This window comes from Bos mutus, chromosome 1, assembly GCF_027580195.1.
Source record: "Bos mutus isolate GX-2022 chromosome 1, NWIPB_WYAK_1.1, whole genome shotgun sequence".
Classification (NCBI taxonomy): domain Eukaryota; kingdom Metazoa; phylum Chordata; class Mammalia; order Artiodactyla; family Bovidae; genus Bos; species Bos mutus.
In genome coordinates, this window is record NC_091617.1 from 27,526,855 (window position 1) to 27,551,898 (window position 25,044).

Below are 25,044 nucleotides of genomic sequence, written 5' to 3' on the forward strand. Positions count from 1 at the left end.
TTCTCTTTCTTAAAAAAAAGGGTTATGACAGAACTTACCTCTAGGATTTCCATAAAGTTTAACATGCTTAGTGCCAACTTTAGCATATTCTAAGCATCCAATGATATTATTATAACATTAATAAGTATGACCTAAGCACCACTACTTTATACACAAATTCCTCACAGAGGTATTATGAGTCTCAGATGATCTACTTTATGTGGAAGTGTTGTTTACACTGTTAAGGAGCTAATTACATAGAAAATATTAAGTCCTATTAGAGAAGTTTTTACTTCCATTTATAGTAATTCAATGAATCAAATTATTTCCTCTTCTACCCTTATCAGTCAGTATTGTTTGGCATGGAAATCAGATTTCAAACTCTAGGTGTTGCTGAAGGATCCTTCTTTAATGGAAGGATATTGGAGTAACTCTGAGTTGAAGGAAAATCTGCAGAAACAACAGCTCCTCTGATGGATATTAAGAAATAGATATTTAATCCAACAAAAATTCTCATCCTCTTTTTCATCTTATCTCTACTTCTTACTGTGGGTCAACTTTATTCTTTAAGATTTTTCCTTTGGAGACATGAAAGCCAGTAGCTCTGAGAATAGCTGTTCATAACTTCAGAATTCAAGAGAAGGAAATTTCCCTGCCAACTACACTTAGAAAACTCAATTAATTGTGTTTTATACCATATTGCTATACTTCCAGTACATTGATTCAGTAAATATTATATAAAAACTTATGTTCCAGGTCATGATCTCAATCTAGGTATATAGGAGTGAACAAGACAAACTCTCTCTTTGTATATATTAAATTACAATTGGAGAGATAGAGAACTGGCATGAAAAAGAAAATTAATAAAACAAATTTAGGTAGAAGTAAAGTACTTAGTAGAGAATAGTGTGACACAAAGAAGATGTATTTAATTAGCAAGGAGAATGGGAGTATTGTGATAGGTCAATATAGGCAGAATTTCTTTAAGAGAATGGGTTGGGAAAATAAAGTTGGAATGAGGAAAAAATAATTCTCTCAAAGAAAAAAGGTGCAGTTATCTCTCAACTTGTTATTCGCAAAGACATCAGATCAGATCATATCATGAATATGATCCGACTCTTTGCGACCCCATGAATCGCAGCATGCCAGGCCTCCCTGTCCCTCACCAACTCCCGGAGGTCACTCAGACTCACATCCATCGAGTCAGTGATGCCATCCAGCCATCTCATTCTCTCTCGTCCCCTTCTCCTCCTGCCCCCAATCCCTCCCAACATCAGAGTCTTTTCCAATGAGTCAATTCTTTGCATGAGGTGGCCAAAGTACTGGAGTTTCAGCTTTAGCATCATTCCTTCCAAAGAAATCCCAGGGCTGATCTCCTTCAGAATGCACTGGTTGGACCTCCTTGCAGTCCAAGGGACTCTCAAGAGTCTTCTCCAACACCACAGTTCAAAAGCATCAATTCTTCGGCGCTCAGCCTTCTTCACAGTCCAAGTCTCACATCCATACATGACCACAGGAAAAACCATAGCCTTGACTAGACGAACCTTTGTTGGCAAAGTAATGCCTCTGCTTTTGAATATGGTACCTAAGTTGGTCATAACTTTCCTTCCAAGGAGTAAGTGTCTTTTAATTTCATGGCTGCAGTTACCATCTGCAGTGATTTTGGAGCCCAGAAAAATAAAGTCTGACACTGTTTCCACTGTTTCCCCATCTATTTCACATGAAGTGGTGGGACCAGATGCTATGATCTTTGTTTTCTGAATGTTGAGCTTTAAGCCAACTTTTGCACTCTCCTTTTTCACTTTCATCAAGAGGCTTTTTAGTTCCTCTTCACTTTCTGCCATACGGGTGGGTATCATCTGCGTATCTGAGGTTATTGATATTTCTCCCGCAATCTTGATTCCAGCTTGTGCTTCTTCCAGCCCAGTGTTTCTCATGATGTACTCTGCATAGAAGTTAAATAAGCAGGGTGACAATATACAGCCTTGACGTACTCCTTTTCCTATTTGGAACCAGTCTGTTGTTCCATGTCCAGTTCTAACTGTTGCTTCCTGACATGCATACAGATTTCTCAAGAGGCAGATCAGGTGGTCTGGTATTTCCATCTCTTTCAGAATTGTCCACAGTTTATTGTGATCCACACAGTCAAAGGCTTGGGCATAGTCAGTAAAGCAGAAATAGATGTTTTTCTGGAACTCTCTTGCTTTTTCTGTGATCCAGTGGATGTTAGCAATTTGATCTCTGGTTCCTCTGCCTTTTCTAAAACCAGCTTGAACATCACGAAGTTCACAGTTCACATATTGCTGAAGCCTGGCTTGGAGAATTTTGAGCATTACTTTACTAGTGTGTGAGATGAGTGCAATTGTGCAATAGTTTGAGCATTCTTTGGCATTGCCTTTCTTTGGGATTGGAATGAAAACTGACCTTTTCTAGTCCTGTGGCCACTGCTGAGTTTTCCAAATTTGCTGGCATATTGAGTTCAGCACTTTCACAGCGTCATCTTTCAGGATTTGGAATGACTCAACTGGAATTCCATCACCTCCACTAGCTTTGTTCGTAGTGATGCTTTCTAAGGCCCACTTGACTTCACATTCCAGGATGTCTGGCTCTAGGTGAGTGATCACACCGTCGTGATTATCTGGGTCGTGAAGATCTTTTTTGTACAGTTCTTCTGTGTATTCTTGCCATCTCTTCTTAATATCTTCTGCTTCTGTTAGGTCCATACCATTTCTGTCCTTTATCGAGCTCATCTTTGCATGAAATGTTCCTTTGGTATCTCTGATTTCCTTGAAGAGATCCCTAGTCTTTCCCATTCTGTTGTTTTCCTCTATTTCTTTGCGTTGATTGCTGAAGAAGGCTTTCTTATCTCTTCTTGCTATTCTTTGGAACTCTGCATTCAGATGTTTATATCTTTCCTTTCCTCCTTTGCTTTTCGCTTCTCTTCTTTTCACAGAGACATGATACTAAGCAAAACCAAGATATCCATTAAATCCTCTTCAATTTTTTGCTACTCTGGGTGATTTTAAACTTTGGAAAATAAGTGATAAGTACCAAGGGTCACATAGATGGCCTCTTAGCTAATTTAGCTACAGATTACATTTACGGAAGATGTTGCTTAAGCATTTGGTCACTTAAGTCATTTATAGAACCATCATAAATCTTCCAAACCTTTTATTCAGGAAGTAACAAAATTATTAAGCAATCCTAAGAAATAATTGAAAATTGTGAAAAAAGTGTCATTAAGTCATGTCTAACAGACCCCATGGACTCTAGCCCTCCAGGCTCTTCTGTCCATGGGATTTTCCAGGCAGGAATACTGGAGGGGGCTGTCACTTCCTTCTCCAAGAGGTCTTTCTGACCAAGGGATCAAACCCATATCTCCTGAGTTTGGAGGTGGATTCTTTACCACTGAGCCATGAGGGAAGCCCACAAAAAGTGTACTTCCAAAAATTACTATATGATGATATATATGTTAAACTGTATATTGTACAATTAAAGTTTAGAAATTGATCCTTGACATAGTGGTTGAAAGAATGAACAAATGACCAAAGATTTTCAAATATTCAAATTTGAGTATTACTATTTATTTTGTACAAGCTTTTGAAAGTACTAGTAACCTAACTTTATTTTTATGGGTTTTGTTTTTCTTTTCATGAATTACAGAAGTCCGAAGATGACAGGGAGAATAGAGAGAGACAGTGAGTCATTCTCTCATCTGTACTGCCTCTGTTCCTTGTATACAATCTTTACATATTTTTTACATTCTTCTAATGTATTTGTTTACAATTCTGTCTCTCCTGTGGGCCTGGATATTTATTAGGGGTAGTTCTATTTATAATTCACTTTCATCTCTAATTCTGAATATAATATCTAACATATCACCATGGCTTAATTAATATTCAATAAACAAATTAATGAATCCATTTCAACAATATCAACATTGAATGACTTTTTCACCTCGCCAGTTGGAGATTATTGGGATAAAATTGATGTTATGAAAATACATTAGGTATTTGATATGCATTGTTCAAATCTACTAAGCCATGCAATAAACAAAAGGCAAATATAATTTTTCCAATTTTAAGTAGGAGAGGAAGAGAACAAAAGGAATGTCCTCAACTCTTCCTGTTCCATAGGAGTCCTGGAAAACCTCTTTCTCTCTTTGTGACCTCAATTAAAACATTTTTTGCCTTAGAAAACTAGAATGGATGATGCAAACTGATGCTTACTCATTTCCCTTCCAATCAGAATGTTGAAAGAGTCATAAAATTGTTTCCCTTCATCAGGGATGCAATGTTGCAAACCCAGGAATGGCCATGCAAACCCAGCTCAACCTTTCCAGCAATTTAATTGGATGCTATTAGGTGCTGTCTCTGTGGAGCATTTCCCATAAGAAAAGGATTCTGTTCTGTGACCTCCAATGTAGTGAAAATTATTTGGCTCAATTTCATCTTTTCCAAAAGAACAGATCCAAGGAGAAATTATAAAAGAAACGTAATAGCATTTTTACTCCTTTCTGCTGGAGGGGTTTGCAGTGTTACTGCTTTAAAAGTTACTATTTGCAAAAGCCAATTTTCTTCAAGAGGCCGTTGGCACTCAAATCAGCAGCACAATAAACTTGCCGGAGTCAGACTATGTTTTTAATGATGAAAAAAATCGCTGCAATTTTATAAAGCAGAATGACTTGCTTTGTGATATTATTTATTTTACCATATAATATATGTTAGAATGGAGAGGAAATGGGTGTTATTGGTTTAAGTTCAATGCTTACTTCAAAAATTGGTGAACCTCAAAGCAGAAACTCTATTATACTTTCAGAATAGGCAGCATCATACAAGTTGAATATTCAGGTATCTGGGCCTGACAGCCTGAATTCACACATCAGTTCTGTCCCTTACAACTGTATAAAAGTATGTAGCTTTTCTGAACTTCTTTTCTTTTCTATGAAATAAGAATAGTACATATGTATCCATATATAAACATACATTTAATATATTTTATAATATATATGTGTGTTTGTGTGTGTGTGAGTGTGTGTATGTGTGTGTGTAGTAGAGAAGGAAATGGCAACTCAGTCCAGTATTCTTGCATGAGAAATCCCATGGACAGAGGAGACTGGCAGGCTGTAATTCATAGGATCACAAAAAAGTTGAATATTACTTAGTGGCTAAACAACAACAGAAATATGTGTGTATATGTGTGCAATATATCTCTTCCATTCATATATTCAGGAACTGGTAAATATCTACTACATGGTTCTGCAGAACCACTGGAACCACTAGACTTTAGCTGTTATTGGACCTTGATGAACTGAATTAATCAGTTTGTGCCCATCCTCCATGTCAGCCTATTCTAACAGGGAAGCCATAATGACACTTCAGGTCATTACAGTCTCAGGTATTCAGGCATCGATGTCAGCTTCAACCCTGTATGCAGTAATCCTGCTAGGAATATCTAAACGTTTTCCTTTCTTCAGTGTACTATCACCAAACACTCCCCTCCATGGCTGCCGCAATTGCTAATCACTTGTTTATGAACTATTTCTTTACCTTTACCAGCAGTAACTGCTTATTATGGTTTGTTGAAAATGTGCTTCATCTTTTATTTTGCTTCAACTTTAGAATCATGTCTACCTCTACTTACTTCTTGCTTTATTTCCTTTCTTGATTGAAAGTTGGGTATATTTCTGGGTTCTCTCTCCTAAAATCTCTCCCTCATGTTGCTCCCAAACATGGTTTAAGTTTCACCATCTTGACTTTCTCAGTGACACAGTAACTCTCCTCTGTTCATGATTCTAGTCCAGCTAAACATTTCCAGAAAGAGTGTATCACATAGGAACAGAGCTAAAATGTCCAATTTTTCCTCTTCAAACTCTAAAACCTCTCTTTTTTCTGAGCTTGTAATTAACAGTATTCCTCTGTGATGACAGAAAAAGTTTTACTTCTTAATTTTCCAAGCCAATTATGAACCTATGTTTACATTTGATTTTATAAAAATATGGTCACCTATGTTTTCCTTTTCTCACTAGCATCCTCTAAATAAGCTTTTAGATTACCAACATCATCCACTTTTCTTTTTTGCTCTGGTTGCCAAAACAGAAACCGACTAAAAATTCAGAATATTTTGAGGAATCAGAATAATATGTGACATTTACTTCTAACTGAATACTCATTCTGTTCAAGTATTTTAAGCCCTAGACTGCTCCACTGGGGAAAGTTTCATATCCTTGTGATTTTCTAAATCTTTGTAGAGGACAAAATAGTCACACAACTTATGGATCTAGCATTCTAATATCTTCCTTTTATACTGAATGCTTTATCATAATGAAATGTCTCTCTTTGAACCTAGTTATGAGTTAGGGTGGGGATCTATCTTGGTAAGTGTCATCCAGTAGGATCATGTTCTGACATTGCTTTCTTTCTGGGGCTTTTAATTAAGAGCTTATAAGTCTTTGCCATCTATCAATGCAAGACTTCAGAATATTGTGTTTTCCTCTTCATTTTAATTTTTTAGCTCAGCTCCATAACATTTCACCCCACACAACTTTAAAATTTAGTTATCTACTCCTCAGTATTATTATTAATTTTGACCAGGACTTTTCTTAGGTTTTTCTGGCTCTACATAGCCCCAGGGGCATCTCAGTTCGCACTAGTGGTAAGGAACCCACCTGCCAATGCAGGAGATATGAGATGAGGGTTTGATCCCTGGGTTAGGAAGATCATCTGGAAGTGGTGATGGCAATCCAATCCAGTATTCTTGCCTGGAGAATTCCATGGAGACAGTAGACTGGTGGGCTACAATCCACAGGGTCAGTCCAAAGAGTCAGACATGACTGAAGCAACTTAGCACACACGCTTGCAAATATAGCCCCAAAGAAATGTGGACAGGTGAACAGGAGCTCAAAATCCCCAATGTCAATTTGTCACTTTCCTTAAGGCTGTCTTAACCAGCCTCTCTGGTTTTCACATATCTTTTCCCAGGTGAGTGCTTGACCTTTGGCTCCTAAGCATGCCAGACAATGGACCAGTTTACCAGCCTTTTTGGATTCAGAAAATGTCTAGTATGGAAAACTAACCATACACCCACGACCTCCAAGACTCCAATTTTGTAATTCTAGCCACTCATGACACCATTGAAACTTTTGGTTGCTTTGTTTGTATCTCAGCAGGAACCCTTGGCCTGGCCCATGCTCTAATCTGCCACCTGTGCTCAGCACCAGCAAATGATTACAGAGAAAAATAATGGCTGCCAATTGTCAGCTCATGTGTGAACAATTCTCCCTTCTTTGGCGTTTTCCTTCATTTTAGTCCTCATTGCTTCCATAGCTCTTCAGTACTTTAAAAATACAGTGTTTGGAACTTATTCAGATTTCTCTAGTTGTTGTCAGAAGGAGCAGTGTGCTGCCAAGACCAACTACACCTAACTCAAAAGCAAGAGTTTTATTTTGTTTTAATGTTCAATTTGTCCCTCTTGGCCTCTAGTTTTCTGCTCTATAAATTGACATTTCTATCTGATCCTACTTAATACCATCTCCAATACCTCTGAAAAAAATATTTTCTTTCTCAGAAGGATTACCTTAAGTTTTCCTGTTTCAAATATAGAATCGGTCACTCTTGATTCCTAAAAATCCTGGTTCTTTTAGTAACAAATAGCATCAGCGCATTGGTGGTCAAAAACTTGGGTCTGAGGTTATATTTCAGATTGTTTCATGTGCGAGCTGAGAAAATGCTCCTGAAAACCCAGTAGTTACTTTAAAAAAGTCCCTTTAAAAAAGTGAACAAATTAATGTATGTTCCAGCTTGATTACAAATATTACTATAGTAACTTTACTGATCTATGTTCTCCCTCCTAATACAACTTGATATAATATCATTATGATATGATAACATATTATGTAATATATATTATAAATCGCCATTTTTCTTCCTTTTAGCTCTTGAGTTAAGTTTCCAGAGATTGGGCATAGAGTATAAGGAAGATGGTATAAAACCATTGTCAGAATTACTTTAATGAAAAAAATACTTTCAGTTTTTCTCTAAAAACAAATACTACAGACTAATAAATTCATGAGCCTTGGAGGCATATATTTTGTCACAAATAATTAAGGACAAGGAAAAGTATAATATGGATTAAAATAACATTTTGGTTTTGCTTTTTATTTTCCTAAAGTTCACCTTCTCTCTGAGACATTAACATCATTAATCAGAAGTTTTTAATAATTGTTCTTATCTGAAAGGGTAATAGGCATTCCTATTGTCTCAAGTGAATCAGATAGTTATAGCCTAGACTAGGTGCCTAGATTAAGCTTCCCAAATGTCAAGTAGAAGAACTATCAACAGCCATCTTCCTAGGTTTTTACATTTCAAGAGAATGAAGTACAGACCTGAGAGACAGCTCTAGGTCATAAAAGCCAGAGACAGCAGGCATTTATCTGGTCCTTGGGAAAATGTATTTATATTCAAGAAAGTCAGTGTGTGAGAATACAGGATCCTTTCCATAAAAAGAGCAAAGTGTTTTCCTTCTTTTAGGAAATATATGCATGCATATGTATATGCTGCTGCTGCTGCTAAGTCGCTTCAGTCGTGTCCGACTCTGTGCGACCCCATAGACGGCAGCCCACCAGGCTCCCACGTCTCTGGGATTCTCCAGGCAAGAACACTGGAGTGGGTTGCCATTTCCTTCTCCAATGCATGAAAGGGAAAAGTGAAAGTGAAGTCTCTCAGTTGTGTCCGACTCTTCGTGACCCCATGGTCTGCAGCCTACCAGGCTCCTCCGTCCATGGGATTTTCCAGGCAAGAGTACTGGAGTGGGGTGCCATTGCCTTCTCCAGCATATGTATATACATATGTGTATATGTATATGTTTATATGTGTGCTGTGCTCAGTCATTTCTGACTCTTTGTGACCCCATGGACTGTAGCCTGCCAGGCTCCTCTGTCCATGGGGATTTTCAGGCAAGAATACTGGAGTGGGTTGTCATGCCCTCCTCAGAGGATCTTCCCAACCCAATGATCAAACCCAGGTCTCCTGCATTGTAAGTGGATTCTTTACCATCTGAGCCACCAGGGAAACACAAGAATACTGGAGTGGTTAGCCTATCTCTTCTCCAGGGAAACTTCCTGACCCAGGAATTGATCTGGGGTCTTCTGCATTGCATGTAGATTCTTTACCAGCTGAACTACCCAGGAAGCCTGTTTGTATCTGTACCTATGTACATAAACTGAGAAAATCCATTGGTTTTGTCCCTCACCAACGAAGTCTCTGGCTCTTGTACAGGATAGTTTGCCAGTTGGCTTGATCGAGTCACTGAAGGAGTAAGATCTGGGGCATGGAGGACTGAAGCAGTGGGGTAATTAATTAGAAATCTGTATCTGATTCAGAGCACACTCAGGATAAAATGAATACAGAAAAGTAGCTCCTTTAGTAGCTAGTATATTTTATGTATAGTTCAAAATTTACATTATGTTAGGTATCTACATTATCAGAACATGCAGAGAGTCATGACCTATGATCCACTGCACCTATTCTCATGCAACTATTCAAATGCAAGATTTCTCCATTGACCATCACCCTGAACCCTCAGCTCAGAAACTCAATTTTGGAATTTCTATTGCCATTGGACTTATATGTTTATGTGTATATTTGATTTATATGATATATACATATTATATACATGTATATATTTATTAATAACCTGCACAGTGTTATCCATTTAGCATCCTTAATTTGAAATAAAAAAATATATATTTTTATGACATTTCATTTTTTTCCCCCAAAGGTTTGTGGAAAAACACAATGCTACTATGCTTTACTTTCTTCCTAGTTCTTATGCTACCAAAATTCTAGCCAGAAGTCAACTCAAACTATTACAATGTTTGTAGCTCTGAAGCAAAATAATTTTATAATAATTGCATAAGCATTTTGTGAAACTTCATCTTATTTTCTAAATTAAAAATGTCACCTTCTTCTAAACAAAATTATATTGGGAGTAGGAAAGTCAATCAACACATTAGTTGTAATGCCTAGAGGCCATTTCAATTTATTACATACAGTAACACTAGAAATAAAGACCCGTATGTTTAGCAATTTCTCAGGCATGGATAGGTAAAACACTTATTTTTTTCTTTGTAGTCTACTATTACATATACATTTATATATCTGTAGGGAAAGAGAAATTATCCAAGGTGGCAGTATTCAGGCTCACTCTCCCCATGCCCCTTGCCCCATGCCCTCTTGCTCTCACCCCACGTTTTGTAAATAATGATTATGTATGAAACTCCAATACTTTGGCCACCTGATACAAAGAGCTGACTCATTGGAAAAGACCCTGATGTTGGGGAAGATTGAGGGCAGGAGGAGAAGAAGACGACAGAGGATGAGATGGTTGGATGGCATCACTGAGTCAATGGACATGGGTTTGGGTGGACTCCGGGAGTTGGTGATGGACAAGCAGGCCTGGCGTGCTGCAGTTCATGGGGTCGCAAAGAGTCGGACACGACTGAGCGACTGAACAGAACAGCTGAGATCACTTTTAGCGCTGTGCATGCCTGTCATGAGGTATTCCCTTGGCCGTGGTCTACTTTTGTTCTGTAAGTAGGCACATATGAGCTCCACCTGAAAAAGCCCCTGCAGCTTTGTTAGGGCTACATCATGGCTGCAGCAAGGCTGCATTATGGCTGTGCCATGGCTCATTCATTCACTGAGTCAACCACAAGAGGAGAGAATACATCATACCTGCTGCTGCTACAGCTCCTGTGCCAGTCCAGTGAGAATAAACATGTCTGCAGTTGCTATGGTTCTTATAGTTTTCATCCAGCTTCCCTGCTTTCACCTTGCCTACCCTGGGTTCTGCAAACAGTGTGAGAAGTGAGACAATAGCTATATAATAAAATCAGAGATTTCTTTTTGTACACTTTGTAGAAGTTTTACTGTCAGTTGAAGGAGATCAGTACATTCCACCCCAAAATATTTCGCTTTTGTATTAATATATTGATTACTTGAGTTGAAGCTACCTGAAAAAAACAGCAAATACAGAGAGAAACTTTCTCTGAGCTTCCCTTATCTACCTAAAGACATCAGTTGTCATAAATTCCCTTCCAGGGAGTTTCAGCAATCAAGTAAGTTTGACTCTTCTAACAGTAGAGGAGATTAGAAGTCAGAAGGCAAACTTTATCAAAAACTATCAAACTCCCATTTCTTTCAAGGATCCATTCATCTCTGGAAGTTACTTACACTTCCCTAAGTTCCCTACATCCCTCTTCTCTTTTCCTATGAAAATGGTGTATATGCGCACAAGTCTCATTGCCTTTGGTTTTCATTTTTTCCTCTTATATTAAAAACTTAATAAATTTATCTACCTTTTATCTGCCTGTTGCCAGTTTATTTTATAGACCCTTACTATGGAACCTAGAAGGGGAGAATGAAAGTATTTTTATCCTCTAGTTTTATTTTCATGCACAAAAATGTCCAATCACTTCTACATGGTGCATGAGATAAACCTTTTAGGCTCTCCTTAAACTGACTTTAATCTCATTTTCTACCATTCTAACCCTTATTTTCAACAAAGAAATTCTCATATCCACTTTGATTTTGATACCATTTGTCGCATAAATGTACCACAGGAATTGCTATGTCCATATTTTCCAAGTTTATCTGATCAATCACAGCTTTCTCCATTCTTTCAACATTAATCTCCTTGTCTAAGAAACAAATTAAAGTGAAAGTTGAATTTTTCAAGTCCAATACCCACTTCCCATCTGTCTTGAGGCTGAACCTCTATTTTCCTCAGGGAATCAAATATTCTCTACTCTCACTACTGTCCCATCCGGCAGTAACACCAGGTTCTGTCCTTTCCAATCAATAGGTCCCACCCTTTGGACCACACTTCAAAAATGGTCATATTACTTAAGTCAGTCAGAGACAGACAGACCTGAGATTTTAGCTGGGACAACCTGGAGAAAGTGTGGGTATTAGTTATTTATTATTTGTTGATTTTTTACTGTGCCTGAGAGTTCTGTGGACTTATGCCTGAAGCTGCAAGGGATGAAACATGGAAAGACTCAAGTTGGAACAAGTTAGAGAGGTATACAGAGAACAGAGCCAGAGAGAGAAAAGAAAAGGGAAGAGAAGATGAGGGAAAGGATATTTGGCTCTTAAACACACAGTGAGCTCCCTAGAAAGTAACCTTGCTTAAAGCAATTTCCTTTCCTAAATATTTCCCAATTCATTTCCAGTCAGGAGAATTATTATAGTCCACATTCCTTTGCCCTAAATCAAATGCTTAAGAGAAAGAATTTCTGAGTGATATACACACTTTTCAAATTTATAACATATTAAGTACAATATATATCTTATCTTTAGAAAATTGCAATTTTGTTTTTAAAGACTTATTTAAAACACATCTATATCATCTATACAGATTATCTGTATAATCTTATTATATATCTATATAATAATCCATTATCATTATTACCTCTAACATAGTTTGGGCTCAGGCCAAACAACAGAGAGGGAACAGAGCCCAGTCCATCAACAGAAAATTGGATTAAAGATTTACTGAGCATCCCCCCACCCCCATCAGAACAAGACTCAGACTCCCCCACAGTCAGCCACTCTGATCAGGAAGCTTCTACAAGCCTCTTATCCTTATCCATCAGAGGGCCAGAATGAAAACCACAACCACGGAAAAGTAACTAAACTGATAATATGTATCACAGGCTTTTCTAACTCAATGAAACTATGAAATATGCCATGTAGGGACACCCAAGTCGGACGGGTCTTGGTGGAGAGTTCTGACAAAACGTGGTCCACTAGAGAAAGGAATGGCAAACCACTTCAGTATTCTTGCCTTGAGAACCCCATGAACAGTATGAAAAGGCAAAAATATATAACACTGAAAGATGAATTCCCCAAGTCAGTAGGTGCCCAATATGCTACTGGAGAAGAGTGGAGAAATAAATCCAGAAAGAAGGAAGAGACAGAAACAAAGCAAAACAATGCCCAGTTGGAGGTGTGACTGGTGATGGAAGTAAGATTCAACACTAAAGAACAATATTGCATAGGAACCTGGAATGTTAGGTCCAAGAATCAAGGTAAATTCAGTTCAGTTCAGTTCAGTCACTCAGTGGTGTCCAACTCTTTGTGACCCAATGAACCGCAGCACGCCAGGCCTCCCTGTCCATCACTAACTCTTGGAGTCCACCCAAACCCATGTCCATCGAGTCAGTGATGCCATCCAGCCATCTCATCCTCTGTTGTTCCCTTCTCCTCCTGCCCTCAATCTTTCCCAGAATCAGAGTATTTTCCCATGAGTCAGCTCTTCGCATCATGTGGCGAAGTATTGGAGTTTCAGCTTCAACATCAGTTCTTCCAATGAACACCCAGGACTGATCTTTAGAATGGACTGGTTGGATCTCCTTGCAGTCCAAGGGACTCTCAAGAGTCTTCTCCAACACCACAGTTCAAAAGCATCAATTCTTCAGCACTCAGCTTTCTTCACAGTCCAACTCTCACATCCACACATAACCACTGGAAAAACCATAGCCTTGACTAGACTGACTGTCAGGAAGCATTTAACAGGAGGCTTCCTGTGTGCTCTTTTGGATCTGTCATGAATCCTCTGTTCCTTATTAATTTCTGAATATTCAGGAATTAAGAAGATTGGCAAACTGCTCCCGGGGCTGAGGAATGCATGGATTTCCTTTGTTAGTTTTTCCATACTGTGATAAGTAACTATTTACGACCCTTTTCCTTTTTATGAACCATACAGTAAAAGTGATTATTTACAACCCTCTCTCTTTGATATGGATTGCCTTATGTTTCCTTGATAATCTGTAAGTCTGGACTTTTGATCTTTATCTTTGCTGAACAAATCTACTTTGTAAGACAGTATATATACCCACACTATGTTGAATAAAATACCTTTGTTCCATCAGAGCTTGGGTCCCCGTGTCTTTCTTTCTTTTTCTCTCCCTTTCTTTCTCTCTCTCTCAGGCTAATTCTTTGGAGCACAGTCAGCTCCCGGTCTTGTTTTTGCTGACTTTATAGAGCTTCTCCATCTTTGAATGCAAAGAATATAATCAATCTGATTTCAGCACCGAACATCTGGTGAAATCCATGTGTAGAGTCTTCTCTTATGTTGTTGGAAGAGGGAGTTTCCTATGACCAGTTCATTCTCTTGGCAGAACTCTATTAGCCTTCGCCCTGCTTCATTCTGTACTCCAAGGCCAAATTTGCTGTTATTCCAGGTGTTTCTTGACTTCCTACTTTTGCATTACAGTCCCCTATAATGAAAAGAACATCTTTTTTGGGTGTTAGTTCTAGAAGGTCTTTTAGGTTCTCATAGAACCATTCAACGTCAGCTTCTTCAGAGTTACTGATTGGGACATAGACTTGGATTACCGTGATATTGAATTGTTTGCCTTGGAAATGAACAGAGATCATTCTGTCACTTTTGAGATTGCATCCAAGTACTGCATTTAGGACTGGAAATGGTCAAACAAGATGATAAGAGTAAACATAGGTGTTTTAAGAATAAGTGAAATAAAATGGATTGGAATGGGCAACTTTAATTCAGATGACCATTACACCTGTGTCCCATATAGCTCAGTGGTAAAAGAATTTGCCTGCCAATACAAGAGACATGAGTTCAATCCCTGGGTCAGGAAGATACCGTGGAGTAGGAAATGGAAATGCACTCCAATATTCTTGCCTGGGAAATTCCATGGACTGAAGATCCTGGAGGGCTATAGTTCATGGGGTCACAAAAAGTCAGAAAACACTAAGCATACACACACATGAACATTATATCTACTACTGTGGGAGAAAATCCCTTAGAAGAAATGGAGTAGTCCTCATATCAAGAGTCCAAAATGCAGTACTTGGGTACAATCTCAAAAATGATAGAATGGTCTCTGTTTGTTTCCAAGGGAAACTGTTCAGTATCACAGCAATCAAAGTCTATGCCCCAACCACTAATGCTGAAGAATCTGAAGTTGAACAGTTCTATGAAGAACTACAAGGCCTTCTAGAACTAACACCCAAAAATGATGTCCTTTTCATCGTAGGGGACTGGAATGCAAGAGTAGGAAGTCAAGAGATACCTGGAGTAACAGGCAAGTTTGGCCTTGGAGTACATAATGAAGCAGGGCAAAGGCTAACAGAGTTTTGCCAAGAGAATGCACTGGTTATAGCAAAAACCTTCTTCCAACAATGCAAGAGACAACTGTACACATGAACATCACCAGATGGTAAATACTGATATGAGATTGATGATATTCTTTGCAGCTGAAAATGCAGAAGCTCTGTACAGTCAGCCAAAAAAAGACTGGGAGCTGACTGTGGCTCAGATCATGAACTCCATACTGAAAAATTCAGACTTAAATTGAAAAAAGTTAAGGAAAACCATTAGACCATTCAGGTATGATCTAAATCAAATCCGTTTTGATTATGTACTGTAAGTGACAAACAGATTCAAAGGTTTAGATTTAATAGAGTGCTTGAAAAAATATGGATGGAGGTTTGTGACACTGTACAGGAGGCAGTGATCAGGACCATCCCCAAGAAAAAGAAATGCAGAAAGGCAAAATGGTTATCTGAGGAGGCCTTACATATAGCTAAGAAAAGAAGAGAAGCTAAAAAGCAAAGGAGAAAAGGAAAGAACGCAGAGTTCCAAAGAATAGCAAGAAGAGATAAAAAAAATTTCCTCAGTGATCAATGTAAAGAAATAGAGGAAAACAATAAAATGGAAAAGACTAGAGATCACTTCAAGAAAATTAGAGATACCAAGGGAATGTTTCATGCAAAGATGGGCAAATAAAGGACAGAAATAGTATGTACCTAACAGAATCAGAAGATATTAAGAAGAGGTGGCAAGAATACACACAAGAACTATACAAAAATGTTCTTCATGACCAAGATAACCACAACGGTGTGATCACTCACCTAGAGTCTGACATTCTGGAATGTGAAGTCAAGTGGGCCATAGGAAGCATCACTATGAACAAAGCTAGAGCAGGTGATGTATTCCAGTTGAGCTATTTCAAATCCTAAAAGATGATGCTGTGAAAGTACTGCACTCAATAGACAGCAAATTTGGAAAACTCAGCAGGGGTCACAGGGCTAGAAAAGGTCAGTTTTCATTTCAATCCCAAAGCAAGACAATGCCAAAGAATGTTCAAACTACCTCAAATTGCACTCATCTCATACACTAGCAAAGAAATGTTCAAATTTCTCCAAGCCAGGCTCAAACAGTGTGTCAACCAAGAACTTCCAAATGTTAAAGCTGGATTTGGAAAAGGCAGAGGAGCCAGAGATCAAATTGCCAACATCTGCTGGATCATCAAAAAAGCAAGAGAGTTCCAGAAAAACCTCTACTTCTTCATTATTGACTACACCGAAGACTTGGACTGTGTTGACTTTGACTGTGTTGATCAAAATAAACTGTGGAAAATTCTCAAAGAGATGGGAATACCAGACCACTTTCCATGGATCCTGAGAAATTTGTATACACATTAAGCAGCAAGAGTTAGAACCAGACATGGAACAATGGACTGGTTCCAAATTGGGATAGGAGTACTTCAAGGCTGTGTATTGTCACTCTGCTTATTTAACTTATATGCAGAGTACATCATGTGTGACGCTGAACTGGATGAATCACAAGCTGGAATAAATATTGCTGGGAAAAAAATCAACAAACTCAGATATGCAGATGACCACCCTTATGGCAGAAAGTGAAGAGGAACTAAAGACCCTCTTGATGAAAGTGAAAGAGGAGAGTGAAAATGCTGGCTTAAAACTCAACATTCAAAAAACTAAGATCACGGCATCTGGTCCCATCACTTCATGTCAAATATATGAGGAAAGAATAGAAACAGTGAAAGACTATTTTGGGGGGCTCCAAAATCACTTCAGATGTTGAAATTAAACTGCAGTCATGAAAATAAAAGATGCTTGCTCCTTGGAAGAAAAGCTATGACAAACCTAGACAGCATATTAAAAGCAGAGATATTACATTGCTGACAAAGTTCTGTCTAGTCAAAGCTATGGTTATTTCAGTAGTCTTGTGTAAATGTGAGAGTTGGTCTATAAAGAAACCTGAGCACTGAAGAATTGATGCTTTTGAAACGTAGTGTTGGAGAAGACTCTTGAGAGTCCCTTGGACTGCAAGGAGATCAAACCAGTCCATCCTAAAGGAAATTAACCCTGAAGAGTCATTGGAAGGATGGATGCTGAAGTTGAAACTCCAAAACTTTGGCCACCTCACACAAAGAACTGACTCTTTGGTAAAGACCCTGATGCTGGGCAAGATTGAAGGCAGGAGGAGAAGGGAACAACAGAGGATGAGATGGTTAGATGGCATTACCAACTCAATGGACAAGAGTTTGAACAAGTTTTGGGTGTTGGTAATGGACAGAGAAGCCATGCGTGCTGCAGTCCATGGGGTCACAAAGAGTTCAACACGACTGAGAGACTGAACTGATATAAAAATCTAATGAAATATTTGCGATGGAAGCAGAAATTATTTTCCTTTTCTCTCATGGTTCAAATGTTCTAATATAAAATTACATTGATGTATTTCAAAACAGTATATCATGTACTAATTTTATTAAAATTAGCTCAAATTAATTAGAGGATTATTTATTTATTTATTTTCTTCAGGTCACATTACTTATCTATTCTTCTTCAGAGTTATACTAAACATCACAATCAGTTCAGTTCAGTTAAGTGGATCAGTCATGTCCGACTCTTTGCGACCCCATGAATTGCAGCAGGCCAGGCCTCCCTGTCCATCACCAACTCCCTGAGTTCACTTTAAACTCATGTCCATTGAGTCAGTGATGCCATCCAGCCATCTTTATCCTCTGTCGTCTCCTTCTCCTCCTGCCCCCAATCCCTCCCAGCATCAGAGTCTTTTCCAATAAGTCAACTCTTCGCATGAGATGGCCAAAGTATTGGAGTTTCAGCTTCATCATCAGTCCTTCCAAAGAACACCCAGGACTGATCTCCTTTAGAATGGACTGGTTGGACCTCCTTGCAGTCCAAGGGACTCTCAAGAGTCTTCTCCAACACCACAGTTCAAAAGCATCAATTGCACCGTCACAACCTGGCACTCTCTGCCACTGCCCGTGACTTCGGACGTGAGGTAACTCCTCTTGGCCGCCTCCCTTCAGGCATGGGGTCCTCCCGGCTTCTGCCCCTGACCTCAGACGTGGGCCGTGCTAATGCTCCTTGGTATCTCTAATTTTCTTGAAGAGATCTCTGGTCCTTCCCATTCTGTTGTTTTCCTCTATTTCTTTGCATTAATCACTGAGGAAGGCTTTCTTATCTCTCCTTGCTACACCACAATAATAGATAACAAAATCTGGGACAGTACACTTAAAGGAAATCTGTTTATACTGCACATTATTGAGTAATCAAATATGTCCTTAAAGATGAAAAAAACTTTTCTATAAATAACACAATAAAATGTATTTTCCTACATTTTAATTTTTTAAGATAATTCAGCCATGAAAATGATAGAAGAACACAGAAACCTAATTGTCATTTCTTTTCTTTTTTTTTTGGCCTTGCTGTGCAGCATGCAGGATCTTAGTTCCCCAATCAAAGATCAAAACATGTACCCTGCAGTGGGTGCACCAAGTCCTAATGACTGGATCCGTAGGGAAGTCCCCTAATTGCCATTTCAGTGTTAGTTCTGTTCTCATTCTTTCTTAAATTAACTCTGGAAGGTTCAACAAATAAAAATCAGATTATGTTGTTAATGGAATACTGTTCATATATATTTATATTACATGCATATATATTACTCGTTATATTTGTTTGTCACTTCCATAATTCATGTTGGATTTATTGAATCCATAACTGGTTATTAACTTCAATATTAGTAGTGGCTTGCCACAGGTATGATTATCTGAGTAATCATCTAAACAAAGCCTTTTCCAAATCTCTGTCAAATAATTGCTAAATCATAAGAAAGAGTTACTGTGGTCCACATAATACCAGTTAGAACAAAAAGACAAATTGTCCAATTAAAAAAATGATTCATTTTACTTTCATTATTCAATACATATGAACATTGATGTAGGTGTACAGATAGTGACAGGAAGTAAAATAGTTTATCGGTGCCATCATAAATATTTTATATTCTAACAATAGACTTTTCCCAATACATTAATTTCATTTTTCTGTAACAAAGGCAATATTTTCATTGCCTCCAAAATAAGAGAGATGATAAAACAAAACCAGCAACAAGCCTAGACAGGACTAAGCTTGAATAATAAAGTATTCTGGAAAGGATGCATTTTCTTAGCAGACTCATTCTGCTTACTAAAATATTACTTCAATTGTGAATCAGGTCTCATGAGGTTGAATCTCCTCTCTATAACAATATCAGGAACAGAGTTATTTTAGTTATTATTTAACCATTTATACAAACAGCTGAAACACTAACATATGATTAACTTACATTATATCATAAAGACACATACAGTTTATTTCACAATTAAAGCACAAATATATATACATACATATATATACCAAAATATCTACAGGTAGGTAGCTTATCTTTAAACCATATTAATTATGCAAAGTGTATTCTCATCACTATGTGAAGAACTGACCTCCTTGATGTCTGTCACCAAGGAGGACTGAAGGCCATACACATCCACCCATATGAGCCTGGAAACTTTGAAAAAGGGAGAGACTTAACTTCTATGGCTTTGTTAGAAAGTCTCTATCCTATCTGGTCTCACAGGGGACAAAAAGTGTTTATTTGGGTAGATTCACAGTGGGGAAGAGAAGATAATCTGACCTTATAAATGGAGGCATTTTGACCAATTATTGCTGCTATAATTGAAAAATCTATCAACTAAAAATAATGATGTTACTGCTAGTTAATATAAAGGTTTAACATATTATGTAAACATATTCACTATATTAATGACATGTCATTCAGTGAATTGATGCTTTTGAACTGTGGTGTTGGAGGACTCTTGAGAGTCCCTTGGACTGCAGGGAGATCCAACCATTCCATCCTAAGGAAAGGAAATCAGTTCTGAATATTCATTGGAAGGACTGATGCTGAAGCTTAAACTCCATTACTTTGGCCACCTGATATGAAGAACTGACTCATTGGAAAAGACCCTGATGCTGGGTCTTTGAAGGGAGGAGGAGAAGGGGATGAGATAGTTGGATGACATCACTGACTTGATGGACATGAGTTTGAGAAAGCTTTGGGAGTTGGTGATGGACAGGGAGGCCTGATGTGCTGCAATCCATGGGGTTGCAAAGTCGGACATGACTGAGAGACTGAACTGAACTGATTCAGTGAATACTGTCTATGTTCCCATATCAGCAATTGTATGTCTTAATGCCTCGTACCCAGTAGGCAATTAACAAGTGATTCGTTGAACTGACTTTAAGTGGAACGAGGCAAAGCATTGTATTTCACAAGTTTTTTTATCTAATGGAGCTCTTAATGTACAGATTGAGCAGGGACTACGAGAAATTAAACATACTTTCAACATAGTAAATATATGTTGAAGTTCCACATATAGGAAACTCAACAACCTGTAAATATTTAAATACAAAGGGAAATCATTATCAAGGAAAGGATAGAGAAATGGTTCTAGAAGTATATTTGTTACTCTTTGGGACAGTTAAGATTGAGGAATGGAAGGAAATATAAATGATATATCCTTTACCTACAAATATCTAATATTCAGTTTTATACCAATAGCCACAATCTGGAATGTGTTCTATGATCTGAAAACCACTAATTTGGAATATGTAGTAGAATATATTTAAATAGTACAGATGGCTGAGTTCAGAGTACTTCAGAAGATCTCCACAGTACTCACAAGCAGATTGCATGAAGCAATCTGGAGAGAGTAGGCTCTGCATAAGGAAACATATACAAATATTGACATTTTCCTAAAATATTTGATTTGCTGAAACTACGATTTTCTGAAATCTCACATATGAAATGGGGTGGGGAGATGAAAGCATACAATAATTAATGGGATATAAGACAAACAAATTTTAATATCTGCTAGATGATACGGAAATCAGAATATTTGGTTTGCTCAAATATTGAGTCATCTTAATCACAGATACTTTTAACTAGTCATGATAATAAAGGCCTAAACTTGGTCTACATGTCATTTGAGTATTATAATTACAGGAAATAATAATTTTTGCCTAAATTCTCTAAGCATTTAGGGGAAAATAAAAACTAAAGAATTTGGGGTTTTTTGGCCTCCTGAAGGATCATGAATTACTGATACAATTTAAGTAAAACAATGGCACCCCACTCCAATACTCTTGCCTGGAAAATCCCATGGGCAGAGGAGCCTGGAAGGCTGCAGTCCATGGGGTCATGAAGAATCAGACACGACTGAGCGACTTCACTTTCACTTTTCACTTTCATGCATTGAAGAAGGAAATGGCAACCCACTCCAGTGTTCTTGCCTGGAGAATCCCAGGGACGGGGGTGCCTGGTGGGCTGCCGTCTATGGGGTCGCACAGAGTCAGACATGACTGAAGCGACTTAGCAGCAGCAGAACTTCTTCTAAAATTATTCATGGTTTCTCAGTCTTTTGTTGTTGTTGCTATTGTTGTAAAGTATCAACTCTTATGATTCTAAAACTGTTCTAAGTTCAGCTTGTTTGCCTCTGGGGGGAAGAAAAAAGTCTCTTCGAGGCTTTTAGCACTGGCATTGATTAGACTCAGGTGATAATTAGGTCTGTAAATGGTGAACAACGAAATCGCTCTTCTCAAATGGTTAGAGCCAACCTTGGGAAAAGGTTTAGGTCAGTTATTAATTTAACCAGAGCAGATAGCTCATCTCTAATGTGTTAGAGCATTAGTATGCTCCCAAAGTTAAATCTTGGGTATAATAATTGGGAAGAGATTTAAAGGGGCAATGTTATGGAGTGCAATGTGAACTTTTCAGGTTTCTGTTTGCTCTCAAGCCCTCTGGGATGTTCTTAGAGTATAAATAAATTTTCCAGCTATGCTACATTGACCAAACACAATAAAAACTAAAGATTTACTTAAGTCAAGTGTAGCATAAGATTCTTCACCTTAATAAGCAATAAAACTAAGTTTAACTACTAATGTTTTCTGTTTGGAACAAGAATTCTCAGCCTGCATAAATTTTTGTTAAATATTAAAAATTAGATCTAAAAGGATATCAAGATGGCAGAGTGGGAGGATGCCTAGCTTCCCTCCAAGTACTGATATATCCAAACAACATCAATCTGTAGAGCAGTTCTCGTGAAAACAAATTGGAGAAGGGCAGAAAAACTCTTATGCAATCAAGCTGTAAGAAAATTACCTGCAGAGTTGGGTGGGAAGGGAAAAGAAGCAATTTGTTGGGGACCTGACCCCTAGGACAGCATACAGAAGAGGAGGGGAATTATAAGGCTCAGAGATTCTCCCAAAGGAGGGGATCAAACCACATATTGGGCTCCCCAGACCTGCAGTCCAATATGAGGGGGATGAATTCCCTAAGCTGGTTTGAAAACTAGTGGGACTAACAGCAGGAATTAAGTATAGACCTGCCCATGAAGACTACACACACATTTTATTACTCCTGAAACAAGGTGGAGAAAGCAGATTGAAACTGCCTGGACTCTGGCTAGTTTCCCTTGAGCACCCCAGCATGTATTCCAGGATGAGTTGAGCACTTGCTCTGACCCATTTTGCTCAGAGATACAGCTTGAGTTTCATAGAGAAAAATAAAATAAAAAGACAAAAGAATCTGTTTCAAACAAAAGGACAAAAAAAAAAAAAGTCATGAAAAGAACAACTAATGAAATAAAGATAAATAATTTACCAGATAAAGAGCTTAGGCAATAGCAATAAGAATGCTAAGTGAAAAACAGAAATGAAAAAATGAACACAGTAAGAATTTTAACAAGGAACAAAATAAAAAAAAAATTATCAGTCAGAATTGAACAGAATAACTGAAATAAAAAATAGACTAGAAGGAACAAACATCAAACTAGGTGATACAGAAGAACACAGAAGAATTTGGAAGATAAAATAATGAAAAGCAGCTAATCAAAACAGGCTAAATAAATACTTAACATAGCTAATCAACAGGGAAATACAAATCAAAATCATAATGACCTATCACTTCACATGTCACCTCACATGTCAGAATGACTATCGATGAACAGTCTACAAATAATAAATGTTGGCTAGGGTTCTCCAAAGGGGAATCCTTGTACACTGTTGATTGGAATGTAAATCAGTGCAGTCACTATGAAAAATAGTATGAACATTTCTCACAAAACTGAAAATAAAACTACCATGTGCTGTGTGTGCTAAGTAGCTTCAGTTGTGCCTGACTTTTTGTGACCCCATGGACTGTAGCCCACCAGGCTCCTCTGTCCATGGCATTCCCCAGGCAAAAATACTGGAGTGGATTTCCATGCCCTCCTCCAAGGGAATCTCCCCATCCAGGGATATGACCAAGCAATTCCACTTATGGATATATGTCTGAAAAAAAAATAGTTTGAAAAGATACATGCAACCCAATGTTCATAGAAACATTATTTACAACTGCCAAGATAGGACAGTAACCTAAGTATCCATCATCAGTTGAATGGATAAAGAAGATATGGTATATACAGTGGGCTACTACTCAGCTACAAATAGGATAAAATTTTGTCATTTGTATGTAAGATTGTGGATGGACTTACAGGGTATTAAGCTAAGTGAATATGTCAGAGAAAGGCAAATACTGTTAAACATCACTTATATGAGAAATCTAAAAATATATAACACACCAATGAATATAAGGAAAAGAAACAGACTCACAGATATAGACAACAAACTAGTGGTTACAGTGGAGAAAGGGAAAGAGGGAGGCAAAATATAAGTATAGGAAATTAATAAGTACAACCTGTTATGTATAAAATAAGCTATCAGTTCAGTTCAGTCACTTAGTCATGTCCGACTCTTTGCGCCCCCATGAATCACAGCACACCAGGCTTCCCTGACCATCACCAACTCCCGGAGTTCACCCAAATTCACATCCATCGAGTTGGTGATGCCATCCAGCCATCTTATCCTCTGTCGTCCCCTTTTCCTCCTCCCCCCAATCCCTCCCAGCATCAGAAAAGAGTTGACTTTTCCAGTGAGTCAACTCTTCATGTGAGGTGGCCAAAGTACCAGAGTTTCAGCTTTAGCATCATTCTTTCCAAAGACCACCCAGGGCTGATCTCCTTCAGAATGGACTGGTTGGATCTCCTTGCAGTCCAAGGGACTCCCAAGAGTCCCTTGAGAAGAGAAGTTCTCAAGTTCTCTTGAGAACTGTATGAACACCACAGTTCAAACATCAGCTCTTCGGCGCTCAGCTTTCTTCACAGTCCCACACTCACATCCATACATGACCACTGGAAAAACCATAGCCTTGACTAGACGGACCTTTGTTGGCAAAGTAATGTCTCTGCTTTTCCATATGCTGTCTAGGTTTGTGGATATAATATTCAACACAGGGACATAGCCAATATTTTATAATAACATCATGAGAAATGCTGGACTGGAAGAAACACAAGCTGGAATCAAGATTGCCAGGAGAAATATCAATAACCTCAGATATGCAGATGACACCACCCTTATGGAAGAAAGTGAAGAGGAACTAAAAAGCTTCTTGATGAAAGTGAAAGTGGAGAGTGAAAAAGTTGGCTTAAAGCTCAACATTCAGAAAACGAAGATCATGGCATCCAGTCCCATCACTTCATGGGAAATAGATGGGGAAACAGTGAAAACAGTGTCAGACTTTATTTTTTGGGCTCCAAAATCACTGCAGATGGTGACTGCAGCCATGAAATTAAAAGATGCTTACTCCTTGGAAGGAAAGTTATGACCAACCTAGATAGTATATTGAAAAGCAGAGATGTTACTTTGCCAACAAAGGTCTGTCTAGTCAAGGCTATGGTTTTTCCAGTGGTCATGTATGGATGTGAGAGTTGGACTGTGAAGAAGGCCGAGTGCCGAAGAATTGATGCTTTTGAACTGTGGTGTTGAAGAAGACGCTTGAGAGTCCCTTGGACTG